Source organism: Peromyscus eremicus, chromosome X (genome assembly GCF_949786415.1).
Source record: "Peromyscus eremicus chromosome X, PerEre_H2_v1, whole genome shotgun sequence".
NCBI classification, from domain to species: Eukaryota; Metazoa; Chordata; class Mammalia; order Rodentia; family Cricetidae; genus Peromyscus; species Peromyscus eremicus.
This window is the reverse complement of record NC_081439.1, coordinates 114,589,357-114,595,175: the sequence shown is the minus strand read 5'-3', so window position 1 is coordinate 114,595,175 and position 5,819 is coordinate 114,589,357.

The following is a 5,819-nucleotide window of genomic DNA, read 5'->3' as shown; positions in this document are numbered from 1 at the left end:
CATTACTTTTCCAAGGACTAGACTGATTTTTTAAAAAGATTTACATTTATGCCTGTATATCTGCAGAGAGGACGTTACATTCCTTGGGGCTTGAGTTCCAGGCTGTTGTAACCTTGGTAGCTTGGTGTTGGCAACTGCGTTTTTGGAACTTAAGTCCTGTTTTGTTTTGTTTCGTTTTGTTTTAAACTGGCTAAGTAGTCATAACTGCTGAGCTCCATTTTTTGGGGGTGTTCTTTAGAAGACATGATATTACTGTATCTAGAGATGGCCTCAAACATTCCTACTTCAGCCGTTTAGGTACTGGGATTCTAAGAATGAATAAGCACAGCTATCTTTTTGTTTGTTTGTTCATTTGGGTTTTTTGTTGGTTGGGCTGAATATTTTTGAGACAGGGCCTCACTGTAAGCCAGAAGGACCAGAAAGCCCTATGTGGCTTGGGCTGGACTTGAGCTAGTCATTGTCAGCCTCCAGAATGGAATGCTCTGATTAAAGAGAGACCTGACTCACCATGTCTGGGTCGTTTTCTTCAGGCAGTTTTGACAGTGGAACCCAGGCCTTATTGCATGGTCAACAAACCCTGCATCACCAAACCACACCCCCAGTCATGCCCAGTTTAGCTTAGCTATCAACAGATTTTGTAGCTAGAGTTTTCCTGCCTGGCCCACAGTCAGGACAAATCTCTCTCACCTGCCAGTCCCACAGCCTCTCAGACCCGACCAAGTAAACACAGAGACTTATATTGGTTACAAACTGTATGGCCGGGGCAGGCTTCTTGCTAACTGTTCTTACAGCTTAAATTAATCCATTTCTATAAATCTATACCTTGCCACATGGCTCGTGGCTTACCGGCATCTTCACATGCTGTCTGTCATCTTGGCGGCTGGCAGTGTCTCTCTCTCAGCCTTCCACTTCCCAGCTTTATTCTCCTCCTTGTCTTGCCTATCCTTCCTGCCTAGCCACTGGCCAATCAGTGATTTATTTACTGACCAATCAGCAACACACTTGACATACAGACCATCCCACAGCAAGATTTGGGGTATGACTGTGATCTATAGTGATAGCATCCACGGATTCATTTTGGGTGGATTTTAAGAATTAAAATTTACCCTTCTGGAGCACAGGTGAGTGTCCTGGCTCAGCCAGGACCCCATCCCTGGGCACCAGCCACTCCAGGGAAGACCTGCCCAACTTGGCCCCACCGGGCAGGTTCCCTTCTAGCTCCACTGGGAAGGATCCCCTTCTCCAAGACCCCTGGCAGACCCTGCAATCTCCACACCCTGCCCCCACGCCCATCCGCCCAGACCCCAGCCACTTCCCGAGATTTAGAGGCCAGCCCCCAGCTCCCATCTTGCCCCGGACTTCCCTTCTGGAGCACAGGTGATTGCCCTAGTTCGGCCCGGACCCCATCCCTGGGCACCAGCCACTCCGGGGAAGACCTGCCCAACTTGGCCCCAGGTTCTGGCCATTGGGCAGGTTCCCTTCTAGCCCCACCAGGAAGGATCCCCTTCTCCAAGACCCCCGACAGACCCTGCAATCTCCACGCCTTGCCCCCACGCCCATCTGCCCGAGACCCCAGGCACTTCCTGAGACTTAGAGGCCGGCCCCCAGCTCCCATCCTGTCCCGGACTTCCCTTCTGGAGGAGAGAGAGAGAGAGAGAGAGAGAGAGAGAGAGAGAGAGAGAGAAGAGCTCCCATCCTGCCCCGGACTTCCCTTCTGGACAAGAGTGCTCAATCTGCCCTGGACTTCCTGTCTGGACAAGAGCTCCCAACCTGCCCCAGACTTCCCTTCTAGACAAGAGCTCCCATCCTGCCCCGGAGTTCCCATTTGGACAAGAGAGCTCCCATCTGGACAAGAGAGAGAGACTTCCTGAATCTGTCAGCTCTGTCTGAACCAAGTGTGCTGATAAGACCAAGAACGAACCACAAGGAGATGGGCACGCATCAAGGCAGAAATACATACAACAAAATGAATAGCAATACAGCATCACCAGAACCTAGCCCTCCTCCAACACCTAGACCGGAACATCAAAAATTTGAAGAAGCAGAAGAAAAAAGCCTTATGAATAACATCATGAAGAAGGTAGAGGCTTGTGTAGAGGAAAAGACAAAAAAAATGGGAAGAGTGCTGTAAACAACTAGAGGAAAGGGCAAACAAATTAGAAGAAATCAATAAAGTCCTGGAAGAAAACAATAAAGTACTGAAAGAAAATCAAGAAAAAGCAATGAAACAAATGAAGGAAACAGTTCAAGACCTAAAAACTGAAATAGAAACAATGAAGAAGACACAAACAGAGGGAATGCTGGAAATAGAAAATCTGAGTAAACGATCGGGAACTTCAGATGCAAGTATAACCAACAGAATGCAAGAGATGGAAGAGAGGATCTCTGGCGTTGAAGATACAGTAGAAGGAATAGATTCATCAGTCAAAGAAAACATTAAAGCCAACAAAGTCATGAACCAAAATGTCCAAGAAATTTGGGACACCATGAAAAGACCAAACCTACCAATAATAGGGGTAGAAGAAGGAGAAGAATACCAACTCAAGGGAACAGAAAATATATTCAACAAGATCATAGAAGAAAACTTTCCCAACTTAAAGAAGGAAATGCCTATGAAGATACAAGAAGCCTATAGAACACTAAACAGACTAGACCCCCCAAAAAAGTCCCCTTGCCACATAATAATTAAACAACTAAACATACAGAATAAAGAAAGAATATTAAGAGCAGCAAAGGAAAAAGGCCAAGTGACTTATAAAGGCAAACCCATCAGAATAACACCTGATTTCTCAATGGAGACTTTGAAAGCCAGAAGGACCTGGACAGATGTAATCCTAAGAAGATATGGGATCCTCCAAAGAAGGGATGAAGATACAGGGTCATATTTAAAAAAAATTTTGCCTGCCCAAAAATTATTTTCATACCTGTAATCCCAGCACTGGGGAGGTGGAGGCAGGAGGGTAAGAAGTTCAGTGACATTCTCAGCTACACAACTAGTTTGTGATCATCTTGTGTTAACTGGGTTACTGTTTTAAAAAGCAAAAAAGAATAGGAAAATATTACGTTGTTTGTCTAATAGGTATTAGATATGTTATTTCACATGTGATATTTCCTTGAAACCAAGCATTTTATATTATAAATTTACACCTAATTAAACGGCTTAGCTTTGGTAGTGCTTTGTGTATGGGGGTGATGCTTGATCACGGAAGTAAACCTGAGCTTTAATTTTTTTTAATGTAATTTCTTTACAGAACTGAAATAAAGAATAAAATGAAAAAAGTTGGAGGTACATTTTTTGATGTATTTGTATCTAGAGAAAATTGCTTAAAACTATATAGTGTTAAAATATTATTTTGGAAAAAAATTTAAAACTATATAGTGTTAATGTGTTATAGGATTGTTAATTAATACTTTATTCTCAGTGATAGGATTTTGCACAAATATTTTTTACTTAGCTTGCAGATTTTCTTAGTTAATTTTTTCCTTGATAGGAAAAAAAAAAAACGCTACTTTTGTATATGTGTGATGTAAATGGCATTATGGAAAGTAAAATGGATGAGAAATTTTTTTTATAATTCTTTGGATTCACAGATTTGTGTTTACATATGTTTATGTACACTAGTATTTCATTTACTCTGTTGTCTAGAATCCTCCTGGATTCCTTTCTCCCTCCCAACTTCTTTTTCTTTTGGAACAGTATCTCTACTGTAACAGGCACCCAGAACTTAGTAGACCTTCAGACTTTAACAGGTCCCAGACCTTAGCACAACCGATCCCATGGTAGAAACACCATTCAGGCCTTGAAACCCCGAAAGTTGGCAGAAATTCCCACTGTCTTAGGGTGACTATTGCTGTGATGAAACACCATGACCAAAGCAACTTGAGGAAGAAAGGGTTTATTTGGCTTGCTGTAGACGAATTTCTAAGCAGTCTTATTAAATAAAAAAAACACGGGGCCAAATACAGGGATGAAAGCCTTAGAAATCAGGGAAATTGGAATAGCCACCAGCTAACTTTACCTCACCATGCCCCAGCTTCCAATGTGAGCTACTTCCTGTCTTTCTGTCCCCTATTGCCTCATTGTTCTGTCCTCTCATTGGCTCTTAGCCCAGCTACCTCACTTCCTTGTCACTGCCTGTCTGTACAGACCTCCAGGTCTCTGTGGTTGGTACTGGGATTAAAGACATGTGTCACCACGCTTGGCTCTATTCCCTAGTATGGATTTGAACACACAGAGACCCTACCTGCCAAGTGATTGGATTCAGGGCGTGTGCTACCACTGCTTGACCTTTGTGTTCACTTAAAATGGCTTGCTATTTCTTCTGATCTCCAAGCAAACTTTATTTATTAACATACAAATAAAATATCACCACAGCTTACACTTCCACAGCACTGTTCATCATCAAAGGAAATCAGGACAGGAACTCAGAGGCAAGAGCTCATGTAGAAGCCATGGATGCTTACTGGCTTCCTCGTCTTGGCTTGTTCAGCTTGCTTTCTTAGATAAACCAGGAACATGTGCCCAGGGATGTGATCTGGGCCCTCCCTCATCAATCACTAACCAAGAAAACAGCCTACAGGCTTGCCTACAGCCGGATCTTATGGAGGCATCTCCTTAATTGAGGTTCTCTCCTCTCAGATGACTTTAGACTGTGTCAAGTTGACATAAAACTAGACAGTCCCGGCAGCCCATCTGCCAAAGCAGCCACAAAGGTCAAGTCAGTGGTTCCAGGATGTGGCTGGGAAAGTTCCCAGAGTGAAAAATCTGCACGTGTATTAACCCTGCATTTTGCTTCCTCAGTTCCATTTTTGCTAACTGAAATGTGCCACCCAGGATATGATATGTGGCATAAAAGGCTAATAACTGTAAGGCTTAGAGCTACATGATCTGGCAAGTTCTCCATGCATCTGCTGACTGGCAATACAGACTTTCTATTCAGCTTTAATAGCATCTATGTGGAGGTCTCTGGTGGGCTTACCTTGCAACATAGCCCTGGCTGTCCTGGATTTTACTATGTAGATAAGGTTGGCCTCGAACTCTCAGGCATCCACATGCCTCTGCCTACCCCTGCCTCTTTTATGGTTTATATATTTAACACACTGAGTCCAAATAGTCCCGCCCATATCCTTTTTAACAATAAATTATGTATCTAAAATGAAAGACAGTTTTACTGGCCAGTGAGAGATCTTTAATCAGATGTAAGAAAGACACTGTTTTAAATTCTCTGTTAATTATCAATTTTATGAGCTTTATAAAAGACAGTACTCATGTTTATTTGATTTCTTATGTAGTAACTTTTTTGAGATTATAATATAATTAGGTCATTTCTCCCTTCTCTTCCTCCTTCCGAACACTCCAGTGTAAGGCATCCCTGCTCTATGCTCTATTTCAAATTCATAGCCCTTTTTCTTTTTAAATCTTGTGATGTATGTTTTTTCTTTAATTGTTGTGAGATACACACACACACACACACACACACACACACACACACACACACACACACACACTGGTTGTTTTTGAGACAGGATCTTACTGTGCAGCTCATTCTGACTTGAAAATTTCTATTTAAGCCACCTTGCTCTTCAAAAGGGAGATCTCCTGATTGTCAACAGGGTGCTCTAGTTCTGTGATTGAGGCATCTCATCTAGTTTAGGAGACAATATTCTTTAAGACTAATTCTTAAAATAAGAAGACTTAAAGTATAAATGATGCCAAGTCTTTTTTGGAGGATCCACAGTTGTGTGGTGTCAGAGTACTTGTTGACTAAATATATTGTAGATGCTGAAAGCAATAAATATTAGTTTCATCTTAGGCAGTG